Source organism: Myxine glutinosa, chromosome 4 (assembly GCF_964187855.1).
Source record: "Myxine glutinosa chromosome 4, kmMyxGlut1.1, whole genome shotgun sequence".
Lineage (NCBI taxonomy): Eukaryota > Metazoa > Chordata > Myxini > Myxiniformes > Myxinidae > Myxine > Myxine glutinosa.
The window spans coordinates 154,425,960-154,447,661 of record NC_136264.1 but is presented as its reverse complement, the minus strand read 5'-3'; the positions used below and the strand labels follow the sequence as shown (position 1 = coordinate 154,447,661).

The following is a 21,702-nucleotide window of genomic DNA, read 5'->3' as shown; positions in this document are numbered from 1 at the left end:
TCCGTAACAGTATATATATATTGTTGCGGATCTCGAGCCCGTCGACGTACTAAGGGGGGTTAAACCCTTCTCCCCCTCGAGCTTCGAGTCCACGAGGCTGCTACCCACATTACACTCGTGGGGGGTGGATTGCAGAGCAATTCCAGCCGCCAACCCCGCAGCGAGCACGCGGAAGGGTTTCCGGTCAAATACCCTGGTACCTTCGTTACACGTGCCGCTGCGAGGACGGGGGCTGAACCTCACATGAGTCACACTGGGTTGATACGCCAGAGCGGTTTGCGTGTCACGTGACTCGTACCGTTAATTATTATTGACCCGATCGAGCGGTTTTATCTCATGCAATGCGAGGCCAATGGTGGAAAAGACGTATACGGCCAAGTTGGAAGCAAAGAACACAGGTTTATTACAATTTGTACAATGTCCAGAGCAAAGAGATACAGGATAGAAACTTAACCGTCCTTAACTTAATTCCCCATACAAGGGCCCTCTGACTCATGCAGGGAAAAGGATGAAGAAGAGGACGCGCTCACAGCGCGGCCGCTCCGTGCAGTTCGCCCCGGACGGCTCGTTGGGCGTTCCCCTTGGTGATGTCCGTAGCAGGGACGTCGTCCTCCAGTCGTGCACCTACGGGAATCCACACAGCGTGTCCCGAAGTTAGCGATGCAAACACGCACGTGCAGGGAGCCCAGAAAATGGAGATCGTTAGAGGATAGGGCCCCGGGAGAGATCGTCCTGCGAGAGCGTTTATAACACGGCAGCTGAGAGCAGGGGCAGAGAGCGCTGAGAGCTTCAGAATCCCGGGACAGAGAGAGAGCTTCGAGCCTCGGAGTCCTGGGCTAGAGAGCGAGCTTTGAGCTTCGGAGTCCTGGGCTTGAGAGAGAGTTCGGAGATCCGGGGCCGGGTTTTATAGCCCCCCCCCCCCCCCAGAGTCCCACCAGAATGTTCCAAGCACCTCCCCTGGCTGCCGTTGCTGGCCACTCCCCTTTAGCTCCCATTGGCTGCTTGCCGCTTACCAGCCACTCCCTCCGGCTCCTCCCTCGGGCCTCCTAGACTTGTTCCAGGCCCAACACATGGCATTCCAGGCCCAATGAGGCCTACCCTTACTTCCTGTCTCAACGCATACTAACACTGGGAAGGAGACTATACTTAACATTTAATAAGAAATAACTGAACTAAGTGAGGCTACATGTTGTGGTGCAAGTAACTAAATGGGGGGTTTGCCTTTATTCCAAAAACCACAACAATATGTGTATATATATACATATATATATATATATATATACATATATATATATATATATATATATATATATATATATATATATATATATATATATATATATATATATATATATATACATACATACATACATATATATACATACATACATACATACATATATATACATACATACATACATACATACATATATATATATATATATATATATATATATATATAGATATATAGATATATATATATATATATATATATATATATATATATACATATATATGTGTGTATGTATGTTTGTGTATATACTGTATACATATACTAGTGGGGTATGCTTACACATTGTGCAAGCAATAACGAACTGTGCTTCGTATGTAGGTACATAATAAATAGAAGCTTTATGCTTATAGACAAGCATCACAGACCTTCTGCTACACATCAGGTTTATTTTAGGTTTATTACGAAATACTCCGGTAATATGTTGATCACTCCGGTTTGTGTGTTTGTTTGTTTGTGTGTGTGTTTGTCAATTGGCCAAAAAAAAATTTTTTGCAAGTATGTTGATCACTCCGGTTTGTGTGTGTTTGTTTGTATTACTTGGCGAATTTTTTTTTGCAAGTATGTTGATCACTCCGGTTTGTGTGTTTGTTTGTTTGTGTGTGTGTGTGTTTGTTTGTGTGTTTCTGTCAGCTCACTTTTGCTTGCCTACAGGTCACAATTTTAAACTGATCTTCACAAAACTTCACCAAACTGTAGAGTTCGTGGTCCGACAAAATACTATATATTTTTGAGGTCAAAAGGTCAACATAGGCCAAAGGTTATCCACTTTTTTTCCAAATTTCTAAAATACTCAATTTTCATCCAATTGACTTTAAAATTGAATGGGAGTTACAGATCAGTAAACTGAATTCAGCAAACAACTATTTTTGAAATCAACATAAGTCACAAGGTCTACATAAGCAAAAGGTCAACCACTTTGTTAAAAAAATTCTAAAATCCTCAATTTTCATCTGATTGACTTCAACTTTGAAAAGGATTTTCATGTCAGCTTAATGAAACCAACCACCACCTCTTTTTGAGGTCAACATGGCCCAAAAGGTCAACATAGGCCAAAATGTAACAACTGAAGGAACTGCGCTCCAACGCGAGTCGAAAGAATTGACGCGACCAAAGACGGAATTCGTCCGAGTTGCTTTATTGAAACAAAACAGCTCAGGTATTCTGACAAGCCCGTTTATCGGGCAGCAATATATATACACATTTATGTCGGGAAGTTTGCCCGGCAAAAGCTATACCGGGCATGCCCGGGTGTCAAGGGCGAGCCTTGGAAAGGCGAGTCTGGACCTGCCCGGGCGTGTTTGGCTGCGGCCTGGAAAGTCGAGGCTGGGCGTGCCCGGGCGCTCTGGACGAGCCCTGGAAAGGCGATAGCGGGCATGCCCGGACGCTCTGGGCGAGCCCTGGAAAGGCGATAGCGGGCATGCCCGGACGCTCTGGGCGAGCCCTGAAAAGGCGATAGCGGGCATGCCCGGACGCTCTGGGCGAGCCCTGAAAAGGCGATAGCGGGCATGCCCGGGCGCTCTGGGCGAGCCCTGGAAAGGCGAGAGCGGGCATGCCCGGGAAAGACGAGACCGGGCGTGCCCGGGAGGTTCGGGCGTGCCCGGGAACAGTGAGTCCGGGCATGCCCGGGAGAGGCGCGTCTGGCCGTGTTCTGGCCGGTGCAAGGCGATTGTGTGCATCCAGCGGTAACCGCTACACACGCCCCTCCAGAATCGACCTACACCGGCAGGGTCAATTTAAGGGGGGTCCGGATGACCCGGCCGAAGCGACCCCTGGAGGGTCGTGGGGAGGGGACCGACGTGGTGGTGGGTGGTCGAGCGGGGGGAACTGTGGACGGGGGGCGGCCTCGCCGCGGAGGAAGGGCCAACCGTGGTGGTCGGTCGACGTCCATGTGCGCCGGTTTGAGGCGGTCCACAGAAATCTGGTCCGGCCGGCCGCCGAAGTCGACGATGAAAGACTTGTCGCCCCGTCGCAGGACCCGGAAGGGCCCGTCGTACGGCGGCCGGAGTGGCCCCCGGTGCGCGTCATGACGCACAAAGACGTACTCCGCTGTGCGAAGCGCCGGGGGGACATAGGACTGGGGGCCACCATGGCGGGACGTCGGCACGGGGGCAAATCGTCGGGCGGCCTCCTGGAGGTCCGAGCGCTGGCGAGCGGCGGACCAGGGACTGGTAGCGTCGGGCACGAATTCACCCGGGACGCGGAGCGGCTGGCCGTAGACGAGCTCGGTGGCGGACGCCTGGAGGTCTTCCTTGGGGGCCGTGCGAAGGCCCAAAAGGACCCACGGCAGCCGGTCGGCCCAACCGTCGTCCTGAAGGCCGGCCATGAGTGCGGCCTTCATGGAGCGGTGAAACCGCTCGCACAACCCGTTGGCTTGGGGGTGGTAGGCGGTGGTGCGGTGCAGCGTGACCCCCAACGAACGGGCGACCGCGCCCCAAAGCTCAGACGTGAACTGTGGGCCGCGGTCGGACGAGATGTCCGCTGGTGCGCCGAAGCGCGCGACCCAGGTGGCGATGAACGCCTGCGCCACGTCGGCGGTGGTGGTGGAGGCGAGGGGCATGGCCTCCGGCCACCTGGTGGTCCTGTCCACCATGGTGAGCAGGTGGGTGAACCCCCGCGAGGGGGGCAGGGGACCCACCAGGTCCACGTGGACGTGGTCGAAACGCCGTTCAGGCATGGCGAAAGGTGCCAGCGGGGCCTGGGTGTGACGGTGGACCTTGACCCGCTGGCAGGCCGTGCAGGCGTTGGCCCAGTCGCGGATGTTTCGTCGAAGGCCGTGCCAGACGAAACGCGCCGACACCAGCTTCTGAGAAGCTTTCCGGCCCGGGTGAGAAAGGCCGTGGATGGAGGCGAAGATGCGGTGCTGCCAGGAAACGGGCACGATGGGGCGAGACTGGCCCTGGGAGACATCGCAGAGCAGGACGGTGCCCGCGAAGGGAATGTCGGCCAGGCGGAGGCCCGTGTCCGCCGCACGGAGTGCCTGCACCGAGGCGTCGGTGGTCTCGTCGGCCACCATGAGCGCGAAGTCCCCGCCGAGGTGGACCGCGTTCGCGCTGGCCTGAGAAAGACAGTCGGCCACGGCGTTGTCTTTGCCGGCGACGTGCCGGATGTCCGTGGTGAACTCCGACACGGCGGAGAGGTGGCGCTGCTGGCGGGCCGACCACGGCTCCGTGACCTTAGCCATTGCGTAGACCAACGGCTTGTGGTCGACGAAAGCCGTGAACGGGCGGCCCTCCAGGAGGTGTCGGAAATGGCGAACGGCCAGGAATAGCCCGAGCAGCTCGCGGTCGAACGTGCTGTAGTTTAACTCGTTCGGCCGGAGTTGCCGGCTGAAAAAAGCGAGTGGCTGCCAAACCCCGTCCACCCATTGCTCATGGACGGTGCCCACCGCGTAGTTGGAGGCGTCCGTAGTGAGGGCGATGGGCGCGTTGAGCACCGGGTGAGCCAGCAGCGTTGCATCGGCGAGGGCCCGTTTGGCGCTGGCGAAGGCCGCGTCCATGGCCGCAGACCAAACAATGTCATGCTTGGCCGGCTTGCCCCGGAGGGCCTCGTAAAGGGGCCGCATGAGCTGAGCAGCGCGGGGCACAAATCGGTGATAAAAATTCACCATGCCGAGGAACTCTTGGAGGGCCTTGATGGAACGGGGACGCGGGAACGTGGTGATGGCCTCGACCTTGGTCGGCAGCGGCACGGCCCCGGTCTTGGTGATGCGGTGGCCCAAAAATTCAACGGTCGTCGCGCCGAAGTGGCATTTGACCGGGTTGACAATTAAGCCGTGCTCGCTGAGGCGACCGAACAGTGTTCGGAGGTGGAGGAGGTGCTCGGCGCGGGACGTGCTGGCGACGAGGATATCGTCCAGATAGACGAAAAGAAACGGCAGGTCGCGCAGCACGCCATCCATCAAGCGGTGGAACGCCTGGGCCGCGTTCTTGAGGCCAAACGGCATCCGCAAAAATTCGAACAGGCCGAACGGCGTGATGACGGCCGTCTTCGGGACGTCGGCCGCCCGGATAGGTACCTGGTGGTAGCCCCGTATCAGGTCAATTTTCGAAAAGATGACCCGTCCCGCCAAACGGGCGGAAAAATCCTGAATATGCGGGATCGGGTACCTGTCGGGGGTGGTAGCGTCGTTGAGACGGCGGTAGTCGCCACACGGGCGCCATCCACCCCCCGGCTTTGGCACGATGTGCAGTGGCGAGGCCCACGCGCTATCGGAGCGCCGCACGATGCCGAGGTGCTCCAACGCGTCGAACTCGGCCTTCGCCACGGCGAGCTTGGCCGGGTCGAGGCGGCGGGCCCTGGCGTAGACCGGCGGGCCCGTAATGGGCAGCAGAGGGTGACGACGCGTGGGCCGAAAGTGCGTATGGCCGAGCCATTAGCAGCGACCAAAGAGGGGCCGCAAACGGCGTCCCGCCTGTCCTGCTCGGAGGCGGGTATGACGCTCAGTTGGGCGCCGGTGTCACACAGGAAACGCCGCCCAGACGCTTTGTCCCGAATAAACAGCAAGTTGCCCGAGTGGCCGGCGCTCATGGCTGGGAATGAACGCCGGCCCGGCCATTTCCCGACCTGCCGAAAGTGCACGGGGGCCGGCACGTCTGAGCCTTGTGTCCGAACCTGGTGTGGTAATAACACCACGCCCGGTCAGGTGGAGGCCCCGGCCGTCGTGTCGGAATCGGGCGGTGCGGCGTGGCGGCCGCCAGTTGCACCGGCAGTTCGGCCTCCAACCGCGCAGGGCGCTCGGGTGTCGTGGGCGTCGCCTCGGACGGCGGCGGGCTCCAGGTAACCGCGCGGATGTGCTGGCCCGCCGAGGAGATCTTATCGGCTTCCCTGGCGAGGGCGCGGGAATCCGTGATCAACGTGCCAGCCAGGGCGAGGCGTACCGGGTGAGGCAGCTGGCGAAGGAACAGCTCGCGGAACAGAAAATCCGGAGAGTGCTCACCGAGCAACGAGAGCATATAGTCCATGCGCTCGGACGGGCGCATGTCGCCGAGCTCGGGCAGAACGAGCAGGCGCCGTGCGCGTGCTGCCGGTGAGAGGGCGAAAGCGTCGAGGAGGAGTGTCTTCAGCGCGTCGTATTTGTCAGCAGCCGGCGGGTGCTCGAGGAGGCTCAAGGCGCGGGCTGCGGTGGCGGAACCGAGCGCCGCCACAACATGGTGGAAGCGGGTGTCGTCCGCGGTGATGCCTCGCAGGGCGAACTGAGAGTCCGCCTGAGCGAACCAAACAGCTGCGTGAGCCTCCCAGAAGGTAGGCAGTTTAAGCGTCACTGCCGTATCCATGTCGGTAGGTCACCGATGAAGGAACTGCGCTCCAACGCGAGTCGAAAGAATTGACGCGACCAAAGACGGAATTCGTCCGAGTTGCTTCATTGAAACAAAACAGCTCAGGTATTCTGACAAGCCCGTTTATCGGGCAGCAATATATATACACATTTATGTCGGGAAGTTTGCCCGGCAAAGGCTATACCGGGCATGCCCGGGTGTCAAGGGCGAGCCTTGGAAAGGCGAGTCTGGACCTGCCCGGGCGTGTTTGGCTGCGGCCTGGCAAGTCGAGGCTGGGCGTGCCCGGGCGCTCTGGACGAGCCCTGGAAAGGCGATAGCGGGCATGCCCGGACGCTCTGGGCGAGCCCTAGAAAGGCGATAGCGGGCATGCCCGGGAAAGACGAGACCGGGCGTGCCCAGGAGGTTCGGGCGTGCCCGGGAACAGTGAGTCCGGGCATGCCCGGGAGAGGCGCGTCTGGCCGTGTTCTGGCCGGTGCAAGGCGATTGTCTGCATCCAGCGGTCACCGCTACACAACCACGTTTTTCAAATTTCTAAAATCCTCAATTTTCATCCGATTGACTTGACATTTGAATAGGATTTACATATCGGCCAACTGAATTCAACCACCAACAATTTTTGGGATAAACCTAGGTCATAAGGTCAAGATAGGCCAAAGGTCAACCACTTTTTTGAAATTTCTAAAATCCTCAATTTTCATCTGATTGACTTGAAATCTGAATAGGATTTATATATCAGCTTACTGAAACCAACCACTAACTATTTTTGAGATCAGCATAGGCCAAAAGGTCAAGATAGGCCAAAGGTCAACCACTTTTTTGAAATTTCTAAAATCCTCAATTTTCATCCGATTGACTTGAAATCTGAATAGGATTTATATATCAGCTTACTGAAACCAACCACTAACTATTTTTGAGGTCAACATCGGCCAAAAGGTCAACATAGGCCAAATTTCTAAAATTATTAATTTTCATCCGATTTAACTATAAATTTGAAGACTGATTTGCATATCCGGTCACTGAATTCAACCACTAATTGTTTTTGGGGTCAAAAGGATGCTCTACTGAGTGCCATTCTACTTTGTTCTCTTTTGCCAAGTGTCACACTATGCGTGATTTTTCATTTATTTATTTTATGGACATGTTTGCAGTTTTTAAACGTAATTTTTCATTGAAGTGTTTTATTTCAAAGTTTACAGTTTTAGAAATTATATTTTTAAAATGCTACATTTCGATTGAGGTTTTTTTTTTTTTACGGATGCGTTTATGGTTTTCTTTTAACGTAAATTTTCATTCACAGACGCTTTCTTTTTCATTTATGGACATTATTGTCATGTTTATTTCAATGGCCTCCAACGGCGGTCCTTTTGTTTCTATTGTCATTTAATTTCACAGTTTACAGTTATACAAATTACAATTTTCAAATGCTAGCTATTGATTGAGATTGTTTTTTTAAGGACGTGTTTACGGTTTTTTAACGTCATTTTTCATTGAGTTTTTTATTTCACAGTTTTCAGTTATAAAAATTACCATTTTCAAATGCTAGATATTGATTGGGGTTGTTTTTTCTATGGAGGCGTAGAAGGGAACACCTTTCTCATCCCAAAATCGGAGGAAGCCCTACTGCCCCACAAATACAGGCCGATAAATATGCCTACCAACCACATACAAACTGCTGAGAGGAATCATCACAGAGATGATGTCGCATCATCTAACACAGCAAGGAGGTTTAGAGGCAGAACAAAAGGGGATTTAAGAAATGCAATTTGTAAACAAATATGAACACAACAAACCTGAAAAGGTACACCTAACTCACCTTGCAAATAATTTCCAAAAACAGGTGTGAATAGAAGATACCGCACAGGAAAACGAAACAGCAACAAATACAGCCCCAACAATTGCAAAAAAGACAAAATAAATATATAAAAATAAATATCAAGAAATATACACCAACAACTGGGGGAATGACAAAAGAGCAGGAAAATACAGAAAATAATTGGACAGAGTGCAGATAGACAAAGGAGGCTCATTGGAATGGCTAAGAAATGATCAGCTCAACTGGGACGGCGAACGAATCATAATAAATCCCCAAGATGAAGGACGCTACATCAATGGATTTAAAAAGCTGGCGGAACTGAGCCAGACGGACAAGTGTAGATTCTGCAAGCCAAAAACAGAAAGTACTAGTCACCTGCTCTTGGGATGCAATAAACTATTATCAGAACAACGTTACACACAATGGCACAACAAAGGATGCAAAGTCATTCATCGGCATATTTGCAAAAATGTAAACATCCCAGTACCAAAAAATTCATGGAAACACGAAACAAGGGCAATCATTGAAAATGAGGACGTATAACCTGATGATTCCATCAAGCGTGAACATAGAAAACAAAGCATTGCGTTCAGACATTGTACTCAGGAACAAAAAGGAAAAGACAGCATTGCTGATTGAGATATCAGTACCCAACAATTTTGGACTAAACACCACAGAAATTAAGAAAATGACCAAATACTAAGACCTCAAAAATGAGGCAAGAGATCTTGGAAGCTGAAGAGCATCAAAATTGCACCAGTGATTAATTGGAGCAACATGAATGATGAAGAAGAACCTCACTGAGATTTTGAAAACCATCCCCGGGAATATTACCACAAATGAACTGCAACTGGATGCAATCCGGGGTTTGGTAACAATCCTGAAAAGAGCCTTTGGAACAAAACTCTGAAAAAGTTGAACAGCTTGGTCCATCAGCGGTGATCCCTTAGCGAAGCGGAGATGGATACTTTGGGTCCTGGGAGGACTCCGTTCCACCTCCTGTAACCAACAAATGGAGATTACAACAAACGACATACACGTGGATCAGAACTTGTTGAAAGACAGGAACAAACACGAACACGGAGGTGGATACTTTGAGGCCTGGTAGGTGTCCGTTCCACCTCTTGAAACCCACCCATGTGTAAAGATAGCAGCCAACAACAGCAACTTGCACACACGCACATTGGCACGCACATACAAACACACACTGAGGTGGGTACTTTTAGACCTATGAGGGCTCTGTTCCACCTTTTGAAACACGCATATGGAGATAACAACCAATGACACTTTTCTGGTATCTTGCCCTACTGTATCCCATGCATAGAAAATTTCGAATACTCCTTGCACATTATAAAGGCACCATACATAAAAATCAGTTTACCTAATATATCTAATGCTTGGAATGATACTTGTAAATGTTTACGTCGGTGTTTGTCAAGGTACTTTTGGTATATATGCAAAGACGTGTCTAATAGACATTTCGGAGGGCCACTAGAAACACTTAACGGCAGACTGTGTCAATTTCCATCATGCCGACAGTGCCTAACGCTAGCCAGAGGCCTGACAATTATCCATAAGCCGCAAGAGAACAGGGGTGAGTGCTAGAGCCCTGTGTGCACTCTTTTCCTTTTGCTCATGGTCCTTCAGAGTTATTTGCCAACTGAAATCATTACACACACACACAAAAACCCACATGCGTGTGGAGATAGTTAACAACAGCAGCTTACACCACCATTTCCTGTTAATATCTGCAGCTAGTGGTGGCAGTGGATAACACACACATACATGCACGCACACACAGAGGTGGAAACTTTGAGACCTGGTAGGGCTCCTTTCCACCCTCTGAAACCCACATATGGAGATAACAAACAATAACACACACACACTCACACACATACGTACACACTCATACATACATACGCACACATACATACACACTCACACACACACACACACACACGCATACACACAGACTCACACTCACATACACACACGTATATATATATATATATATATATATATATATATATATATATCTATATATATATCTATATATATATATATATATATATATATATATATATATATATATATATATATATACAGTATATATATATATATATTTATATATATATATATATATATATATATATATATATATATATATATATATATATATATATATATATATATATATATATATATATATTGCTACGGTTTTGAGATTTGCACATCGAAGTCATTAAAGGTCAAAGGTTTGCCCCCCATAGTTAGTCACATGAGCAACATCTACGCCCATTTGTAGTATAGTTATGTCTTAGTATGTGTAAGAATAGGCCATTTACCCTCTTAGTACCTGCATTGTGTAAAGACAGGAGAGTAGGCCTCATTCATTTTGCGTCCACCCTCCAATTCTACCTCTATTGGCGTAATCCAGCCCGCGCCCCATTCGGCTGACCACTAGTCGAGTAACACGAGGTAGGCCTAAAAAGGTGGGGACGGCGTTGAGGTCGGGAGCGGCGAGGCGATGATGGTAAGAGCCACCAGCCAATCAGAGCTCTAACGGCATGGCGTGAGAGGGTGTGGTAAAGCGCGTCTGGTGAGTTCCAGAAGGTTCGCGGGGCGGGTCTATATAAGCCCATACCCTCGAAAGGAAAAGCCCTCGAACGGACTTGTCGGGAGAAGGACTTGGTTGGAGGACTTGTACCAGTGGCGAAAGGACTTCCAGAGGATACGCAGGTTGTTTGAGGACTTGCGCAGAGAGAGAGAAGAAGAGGCGTTGAACCGTACAAGTACGCAGGCGCAGCCAGACGCGCCGGTAACGCATATAGCGCATTTTCCAGCCACACGAGTAAGCGCGGCAATAGCCGCAAGTGAATAACCGCCAGCCACGCCAAGGTCCGCTCCCTACCATTCGCCCCGTGACAACTGGCTCCGTTCAGACGACATGCGGCGAGCTCCTGCTTTCACCTACTTCCATCTCCAAGGGACGTGCCGGGGGCCGGAGAGAGCTGCATGGGAGCCATCCCTGGACGTGCTTGTGAACATCAACCTGCCCATCAGCAATCCCCGTGTGAGTGTGTGTGTCTGAGACCGGCCCGTTTGTCCTGGGTATTAAGTAAGACTGTATAAGGCTGCTCTGTGTCCCCTTTTCTTCTACCATTGTATAGTGTAAATAAATTCTGTTCTTCCTTCTGATTCGATCGTACCTGTGATTTTTCCATTGACTAAGCGTGGTACGAATAAGATCGCTTGAATCGGGTTCCACCATCCATAACGGCGCGTATCACGTGTACACAACCGCTCGGCATATCACCAACACACGTGGTTCATGCGGGGCTTATTTCCTCACTTCCAAGGCAGCGCTAGTACTTAGGTAACAGCGAATTTGGTCCTGCAACCCTATTTAGCGCTGTCCGGAAGGGACGTGGTAGGTCCCGGGTCGCGTCAGGTCAGTCAAAGACAAGGGGACTAATCCCCCCTTGATAAGGGGAGAAGGCCGGCGGCAGATCCGCAACAATATATATACATATATATGTACATATATATATATATATTGCTGCAGTTTTGAGATTGGCACATTGAAGTCATTAAAGGTTAAAGGTTTGCACCCCATAGTTAGTCACACGAGCAACATATAGGCCCATTTGTAGTGTAGTGTTGTCTTAGTATGTGTAAGAATAGGCCATTTCCCCTCTTAGTACCTGCGTTGTGTAAAGACAGGAGAATAGGCCCTACATTCATTTTGCTCCAACCTCCATTCTACCTCTACGGGCACAATCCGTCCCGCACCCCATTTTGCTGTCCACTAGTCGAGTAACACGAGGTAGGCCTAAAAGGGTGGGGGCGGTGTTGAGGTCGGGAGCGGCAGAGGCGATGACGGTAAGAGCCACCAGCCAATCAGAGCTCGAGCGGCATGGCGTGAGAGGGCGTGGTGAAGAGAGTCTGGTGAGTTCCAGAAGGTTCACGGGGCAGGTCTATATAAGCCCATACAAAAAGCCCTCGAAAGCACTCGCGTGCACACGGCAGTGGCATAAGGACTTGCAGAGAGGGAGAACCTTGGCCCAACAAAACCTCCTACCCTGAATCGAAAATGCCGGACGGACCCAACCAACAGGAGACCAACCACCCGTATCCATTGCTCGGCTTTTCGAAGCCGAGCTGTGACGAAAATGTATTGCCGCATGGAGAGGCTCGAGTGGAGTGGACAGATAGCCATAGTGGTGGTGAATGGTACCCGGCATGGCAGAGTGGTGGTTTCACCATTCCTCCCCATCGTTGGGGCACATGAGCAATAGATTATGGGGTGGCAGTGTAAACTAGCCGAGGGCGGACTAGGATATTGTTAGGGATTTAGAGATGGCAGTAGATGACCAAGATTTAAGTAGTGACATTGGTACAGGTAGAGGGGACGTAGAGAGATTAGAAGGATGTTAATGACGAGGGAGTGCTTAGTGTAAGGGAAGATGGGAAAGCACGAGTATTAGGGGGAAGTAGTCAGTTAGATGATGCTGTGTGTGGGTAGTAGTGTGGAGAAATTGTGTGTGGGGATTAGCTTGAGCAAATGAAGAATTGAATGGGAATCACTGTGTGTGTTGAGCTTGAGATTGAGGCGCAAATGAGGAATTGGTTGGGAATAACCAGAGGTGGTGTATGAGTGGTGTATTGAGGACAAGTGGTATTTTGTTGAGTGGATTGACTTGCATGGTGTGCAAGTGGGAAAAAGGAATGTGAGCACAAGAGGTGTGCAAGATAACTTGGTGTGTGTGGAATAAATGGTGTGGAGTGAGTGGTGTGGAATGCTTGGTGTGAAGTAAAAGGTGTGGCATGCATGGTGCGAAGGAGTGAATGGGGGAAGATGGACCCCTTCATGGATACCCGGGGTGGGTAGTTTAAAAGTCAGGTAGAGGGTCTAGGTAAATTATTGGATATTGACACCTGTGGTGCAGGTCGTGGCAAAGAAGTGCTTGGATGGGTGCATGAGTCAGTGAATGGCTGGGCGTGTGGGCTTTGTTGGTGCGTATGGTTATTGGAGCACTCCGCCACTGGTAGTCTGTCGGCCAGGTGAAGCCGCAGGTAGGCTCTGGGAGCCAGTCAGAGTCGTGTTCAGTGGGGCCCGAAGATCCTAGAGAAGGACCCGGGTAGCCCAATGCCAGAGAGGGCATCAGAGGGGTGAGAGAGCCAGGAGGGGCTTCCCCCAATTTAGGGTAGTCGCAAGGAGCAAGGTAAGCTCGGGTGGCGACTTCAGTGGCGGAGGTGCGCAGGTAGTTGGACCTGCTAGTGGAGCCACACGACCCAGCCCCGACATTATGCAAAGGCACAGTAAGAAAAATTGGGGAGTGAGACCCAAATTCGGAAGAGCACCGCAGAGTGGTCAATGGGAATCAGGTTTTTAGAACCGCATAGTTTAAAGATGCCGATTGGCAGGGCATGACCCCGGGTAGTGTAAAGGAGTTCATGTCAACTAGTGTAGTTAGGAAGAGGAATTCCCTTCGCACCATCCACATTCATTCACCAAGGTGACAAAGCTCCGCACCAGCACCAAGTGACCGATTTGAGTGGGTGAGACACATCTCGACGTGATTTGACAATGTGTTTATTCCATCTCTTCCTTCCTGGGAGGGATTGGAAACAAATTTGGTTTAGAGGGGAATATGGGAGACAAGACGTAGAGACGGATTTGTAAATTGTAAATACAGGGAAGGGCAAGGGTAGTGTAGGCTGACATGGGGGGTTACGAACGGTTAGGGACGAGCTTGCTCTGCTCGCTCTCCCCCGCCCCTCATGTTTCATTACCTTGTGTTTTGGTGTACCCTTGCGCCCTTTCCTTTGCTAACTGTGCTTTGTCTCTCCTCCCCACCCATGGACCCACTTTGGAGGAGGAGTGTGCAGCAAATTTGAACGGTGCAGCTGCACTTTGCTACACATGTGCAACTGCACTTTGCTACGCATGTGCGGCTGCACATTGCTACACCTGTGCAGATGAACAGCGCGGTACTTTGCTGCCGTACTCCTTATTATAACTTTGCTGCACGTGCACAGACACTTTGCCGAACATTACACCTGGACCACACGTTTTGTGGCTTTACACTTTGCTGAGCAGTCATTTGCTGCAAACTTACCTCGCATCTTCGGACCACTGGTTTTAAGTGGCGTCAATGTCACACAGGTGGACCATAAGAATGGCCTGCTGGCAATAAGAACGACCATGGTTTCTGTGCATTTTATTCTGGTGTGCCAGGGAAGAAGACCTGTAAGTTTTTATGGCACACCGAAGACGAAGCAAGAAGACGCAAGATGCAACAGCCAAGCAGCAAATGGTGAACTTTTTGAACGGTGCATTGATGACTGTGTAATGTGTATTGGTGCATTGCTGTGCTTTTTCTCTCCTCCAAACTTCTTTCCACAAAAAGAACATGTCCTGGGTTATAGAAATGTAAATAATTAGGTTTTGTAATTGTAAATAAGATGCTACCCACCGGCTTTATGTGTAGTTTGAGAATTAATTCCGCAATTCGGTTAGTTGTGGGTGCGAGTCTGTTAGTTAGTTACACAAAGCAGTAGGTGGGACATATTTAGTGTTGTAAAACTGTCACATACAGGGGTTAGATTAAATGTTAGAGGGGAACCACATCTAAGTGTCACACGTAATTAAAAACTAGTCCCAAGTCTTTCTCAAAACCGGTCGTTCACACCTTTGTGGGTTCGACTCGGGGACGGGTCTGACGAGGGAGGGGGGCAGTGCTGTGGTTTTGAGATTGGCACATTGAAGTCATTAAAGGTTAAAGGTTTTCCCCCCATAGACGGGAGGCCCCATAGCCCCCCATAGCTCACACGAGCAACATATAGGCCCATTTGTAGTATAGTTATGTCTTAGTATGTGTAAGAATAGGCCATTTCCCCTCTTAGTACCTGTGTTGTGTAAAGACAGGAGAATAGGCTCTACATTCATTTTGCTCCAACCTCCATTCTACCTCTATGGGTGCAATCCATCCAATCGCAATCGCAATCCATCACCGTTCAGTGGAGTAACACGAGGTAGGCCTAAAAAGGTGAGGGCGGCATTGAGGTCGGGAGCGGCAGAGGCGATGACGGTAAGAGCCACCAGCCAATCAGAGCTCGAGCGGCATGGCGTGAGAGGGCATGGTGAAGAGAGTCTGGTGAGTTCCAGAAGGTTCGCGGGGCGGGTCTATATAAGCCCATACGAAAAGCCCTCAAAAGGACTCACGTGTACATGGCAGTGGCAGAAGGACTTGCAGAGAGGGAGCTCGATAAGAGGACTTACAAGCAGGACTTGCAGAGGATTAGCATGCTGTAAAGGAGGACTTGCACCAGTGGCGCGAGAGGACTGTGCCAGAGAATTTGCATCACTCGCCGTTGTTGAACTTTGAACCGTACATGTACGCGGGCGCAGCCAGACGCGCCGGTAACGAATCTAGCGCATTTCGGCCACGCGAGTGAACACGGCCATGACCGCGAGTGAATAACCACCAGTCGCGCCAAAGTCCGCCCTCTACCACGCACCCCGAGATAACCCGATTGTTCTGGCGACACGCTACGAGCACCAGATTTCACCTACCTCCATCTCCACGGGATGTGCCGGGGACCGGAGAGAGCTGCACGAGAGCCATCCCTGGACGCGCTGAACATCATCCTGCCGATCAGCAACCCCCATGTGAGTGTGTGTGAGACGGGCCCGTTTGTCCAGGGGTTTTAAGTAAGACTGTATAAGGCTGCTCTGTGTCCCTTTCCTTCTACCATTGTATCGTGTAAATAAATTCTGTTCTTCCTTCTGATTCGATTGTTCCCGTGATTTCTCCATTGCCTAAGCGTGGTACGAATAAAACCGCTTGAATCGGGTTCCACCATCCATAACGGCACGGATCACGTGTACGCAACCGCTCGGCGTATCACCAACACACGTGGTTCGTGCGAGGCTTATCTCCTCCTTTCAGGGCAGCGCTAGTATTTAGGTAACAGCGAATTTGGTCCTGAAACCCTATTTAGCGCTGTCCAGAAGGGATGTGATAGGTCTCGGGTCGCGCCAGGTCAGTCAAGACAAGGGGAATAATCCCCCCTTGATAAGGGGAGAAGGCCGGCGACAGATCCACAACAATATATATATATGTATATATATATATATATATATATATATATATATATATATACACACACACACATACACACACACTTGTACTCACATACACGCTCACACTCACACCTATACACACACACACACACACATATATACACACACATACACACACACTTATACTCACATACACGCTCACACTCACACCGACACACACACACACACACACACACACACACACACACACACACACACACACACACACACACACACACACACGACAGCCAGGGTTGATGTTCGAGCAGCACATATTCTTATAGATCACTGATCCAATACATCCATGCTGTGTTGTCTTTTTACTTAGCCTTTATCGTACTTAAAGTGAGATTAATTTATCTTAGAATGAATGGCCCTTCAATCTGCGAGCAGTTCACGCAATAAAGAAAACGAAAACAAAACTCTATGCAAAAGCCAGAATCAGAAAATCCAAGATTCCTGCAAAGAGTGTATTGACGTGAAACAAACCACAAAAAAAAATACAAAAAATAATAAAATAAAATAAAATAAAACAGCCCACCTCAAGAAATAAATCATGTTTATATTATCCTTTTCCTCTTCGTGCCCTTTGCAATAGGAAAATTCCAAGCAGTTTATTATTTTTCATTTACCACCAACGACGAGGAAAGGAGACGACCGAGAATGTCGAAGGAAACGAAAGCGCAGAGAAATGCAGGAGTTTTTAATTTTCATTTTCATTTCCATTCTCTGATGTCGCTGCTTTCATGGAAGTCGAGTTCGGGGGCTGGGGGAGAGGAGCGAAAAGAATGATTGGCTACCGAACACGAAGGTTCCTTATGCAGCAAGGAAATAAGTCGCTTTGAATTGCACGCTCGGGCAATAATGATTAGGCTTTTTCGCTTTGAAATGCTCGGCGAGGCCCTCTGCTGCCAGTCCAGGTTTCCATCCTCCAGTGTATGGAATAGCACTTTGTGGCTTCTTATGATTAAACTCAACTCTAGTGGGCTGTGTACATTCGCCCGACCAATCTTCCAAGTTTCACTTATATAAAGCACTATATATATACAGTATATTATACTCTCTCTCTATATATATATATACTTTTAAAGTATAATATATATAATAAGTATATAATAATATATTCTATTATTATATGTATATAATAATATTATAATGTAATAATAATATTATATAATAATATAATATTATATGTATATAATAATATTATAATATAATAATAATATTATATAATAATATAATATTATATGTATATAATAATATTATATAATAATATAATATTATATGTACATAATAATATTATAATATAATAATAATATTATATAATAATATATGTGTATAATATTATATATAATAATATATAAATTTATATAAATATTTATTATATAAATATTATAATATAATAATAATATTATATAATAATATAATATTATATTATGTGTATATAATAATATACATATAATAAACATATACAGATAATATATATATAATATATAATTATATAAAGCATATACTATATATATATATATATATATATATATATATAAAGCACATGCACTTAAAAGCTGAGAGGTCAGAATAATCTAAAAAATATAAATACTATTAATGCTTTACAAACTACAAACGCAAGAATTGCATGAAAACGCGTCCGACTCGAAAGCAATGCTGAGGGTCGACATGTGCGTGGGCCGACACTTTATGCACCATGATTTTAATATAACTTTTCAAGTTATTACTGCATCTCAAATCGTTGCTTGGCTCCTTCGTGATGTAAAACTTTAAGTGGTCTCGGACACGATCCAATTAATCTGATTCAATGTTCTCCTTTTTGGTGTTCCTATCAGAACCCGCGGCTCATTTTGCTGAGAACTCAGACTTAATTATCCTACACTGTGTTGATTTGTTTGTTGCTTTACTAATGTCTTTGTAATTTATAGTGTACATGGTGTGTCCATAAAGTCCGTGTGAAACTTTCAACTTGTGTAACTTTTGATGCACACATGATAGAAACAAACTATGCATTAAAGCATCATTCAAAAACGTTTTTTTAAATGTTAATGTTCTTTCTTGATACCTTCTGTTTGTCCGTTTGTCTGTCCGTTTGTGAACAAAATATCTCAAAACGTTGTGGATGGATTCAGACGAAATTTGGCAGAGATAGCATGTGTGACAATGACAAAATGATTCGATTTTGGTGAAGATTCGGATTCGGATCCGGCTTCTAGAATTTTTTAAGTGATTCTTCACCATTGGGAGATAGGGCCAAAAACGATACATAGCAGGATATCTCAAAAAGTTGTGGACGGATTTGGACGAAACTTGTTGGACAGGTTGTGCGTGTGACAAGGAAGAATTGCTGAAATGTTGGTGAAAATCCGGATCCGGCTTCTAGAATTTTTTAAGTGATTCTTCACCATTGGGAGATAGGGCCAAAAACGATACATAGCAGGATATCTCAAAAAGTTGTGGACGGATTTGGACGAAACTTGTTGGACAGGTTGTGTGTGTGACAAGGAAGAATTGCTGAAATGTTGGTGAAAATCCGGATCCGGATTCAGGTCGTGGAATTTTTAAAGTGATTCTTCACCATTGAGCGATATGGCCAACCAGGTGGAGGTATGCTCCCTACTGAGTGCCGTTCTAGTTAAGGCTGTTGTTAAATCCATCATTTCTCTGGATTTCTTGACGACTTGACATTTTTTAATGAGGCAACTTCTACGTCGGTGGTGAAGTCAACCACTACAATTATTGAATTTGGGGGACAGAAAAACCTCAGGAATTCTGACAACATTAGAGACTCACCGAAATATCAATGATCGGTGTTGAGTCACACATCATTGGTCCTTTCTTTTTTTTGGAAGAAGATACGGTCATTGGTGAACGTCACTTTGCAATGTTGTAGAATTTATTTGGTCCCCAACTGCAATGATTAAATCATTCACATATCACCTTGTACCAGCAAGACTAAGCTCCCTGCCACTTGGCTTCGAATGCGTGATGGTTCCTGAATCATATCTTCCCAGGCAAGTGGATCGGTAGACGTGGGCCAATTGCTTGGCCACCTCGTTCGCTTGATATGTCCCCATTGAACTACATTTTTAGGGCTATGTGAAACTGTTGTTTGCTCATCAAAACCACATTCTTTGGATGAACTTACGGGTGCGATCACAAATGCAATTCGTGAAATTACTCAGCAGCAACTGGAGGATGTTTTCAACAAGTTGGAAAATCTGTTTGAGTGATATACAAATATGGCGGTTATGTTAAAACCTTTTAATTTGAGCTGGATTGAATAAAAACGTTGTGAATTATGCTTTCATGCGCCATTTATAATTTGTTTCTATCAAGTGTGCATCAAAAGTTATACAAGTTCAGATTTGAACAAGGACTTTATAGACACCCTGCATAAAGGGAAAACGATGTGCTTGCTCAGTAATTTCTCCACCAGTTCTACCTGACGTCGACCAAACTTGGCATGTGCACTTAGGCATCTCTTAAAATGTTTGGGGTTATGACCCCACCCCCTCCCCACACCTACTCGGGGAGGTGAAGAGGAGGGAGGTTTAATTACCTGTGACTTCAAGTAACAAGGGTGTAATGCGCAGCTGTAGAAACCATGGCTGACTCGCAAGGAGATTAAACTTCTACATCGGAGGAAAGTTGTCATCGGAGTGTCAAAAGATGAAGGCCTCGTAATTACAGTAATGCAAAAAGTTGCGTAAAAGGCAAAGGTTTGAAAAGTGATGACAAGGCAAGGCACCCTATTTAATGATTCTTTTTTTTTTTTTTTTAACCTATGACTACGTACAACTACAACATGAACTATACTTTAACTAGCGGGGTCACCCGTGGGAATCCCACGGGCATGGATGTGTGTGACATTTCGACATATTGAGTTATATGCTGCACATTCATTTTTACAAAATGGTTACTGGCAAGTCATCAGATCCAGAAATGGTGTGAATTTAGTTATTTCACATAATATGTGACCCCTCACTCCTCTCCACCTGACACTCTCCTGTCTCCACCTGACACTCTCCTGTCTCCACCTGACACTCTCCTCTCTCCACCTAGCACTCCTCTCCTCTCCAAACCCTCACATCCCTCTCCTTTCCAATCCCTCACCTCTCCAATCCCTCACACTCCTCTCCTCTCCAATCCTTCACACGCCTCTCCAATCGCGCCTCACACTCCTCTCCAATCGCGCCTCACACTCCTCTCCAATCGCGCCTCACACTCCTCTCCAATCGTGCCTCACACTCCTCTCCAATCGTGCCTCACACTCCCCTCCAATCACTCCTCTCCAATCGTGCCTCACACTCCTCTCCAATCACGCCTCACACTCCTCTCCAATCGTGCCTCACACTCCTCTCCAATCGCGCCTCACACTCCTCTCCAATCGCGCCTCACTCGCCTCTCCAATCGGCTTTCCCCGTCTCGTTTCTCTCCTTTTTCTCCCGTCTCGTTCTTTTTCTTGCTCCAAATCGGCCCGTCGGAATCGGAAATCGGCCCGTCTCGCCCGTCGGGCCGTCGGAATCGGAAATCGGCCCGTCTTGCTTTTGTGCTTGTGCGTAAATAAATTGTGTTCATGACACCATTTCTGGTGTTGGGCTAGCGGCTAGGGTGCCGGCTTAGGATCCTGGGTTCGAATCTCGGTCGATCGCCGAATTAATGCCAGGGGGGTTGACTCAGCCTGTCATCCTTCCGAGGTCGGCTAATTGAGTACCAGTTCACTGGTAATTCCCTGTTTGTCATTGAAGGCGGCAAAAAGGGTTGGCGTCAGGAAGGGCATCCGGCCGTAAAACATTGCTTCAAAAAGGGGACAAAAAAACAACAACTACCACGGTCCCCGAAAAGGCCAACCCCCGCTTTGCGGGGAAAAATGGCCTCTAAACGGTGGTTTTTACACCATTTCTGGATCTGATGACTTGCCAGTAACCATTTTGTAAAAATGAATGTGCAGCATCTAACTCAATATGTCGAAATGTCACACACATCCATGCCCGTGGGATTCCCACGGGTGACCCCGCAAGTTTGCATTGACGTTCGTCGATGGACTCGTTCGCCCGTCTCATTCGTTTTCTTGCTGCATCCTGTTCAAGTCTGCGTTCTTCATCGATCGTCTCATTCATTTTGGAAATAGAAGTTTCCACGCAGCGCATGAATTGTCACGATCCTCAAGAGGAATTTG

General features: G+C 48.1%; 1 protein-coding gene across 1 annotated transcript in view; it reads left to right on the top strand.

The window, feature by feature from the left end:
- LOC144891658 (protein FAM200C-like) overlaps positions 1-21,702 on the top strand; it is a 154,512-nt gene that overhangs the window by 82,417 nt on the left and 50,393 nt on the right. The window lies entirely within an intron of this gene.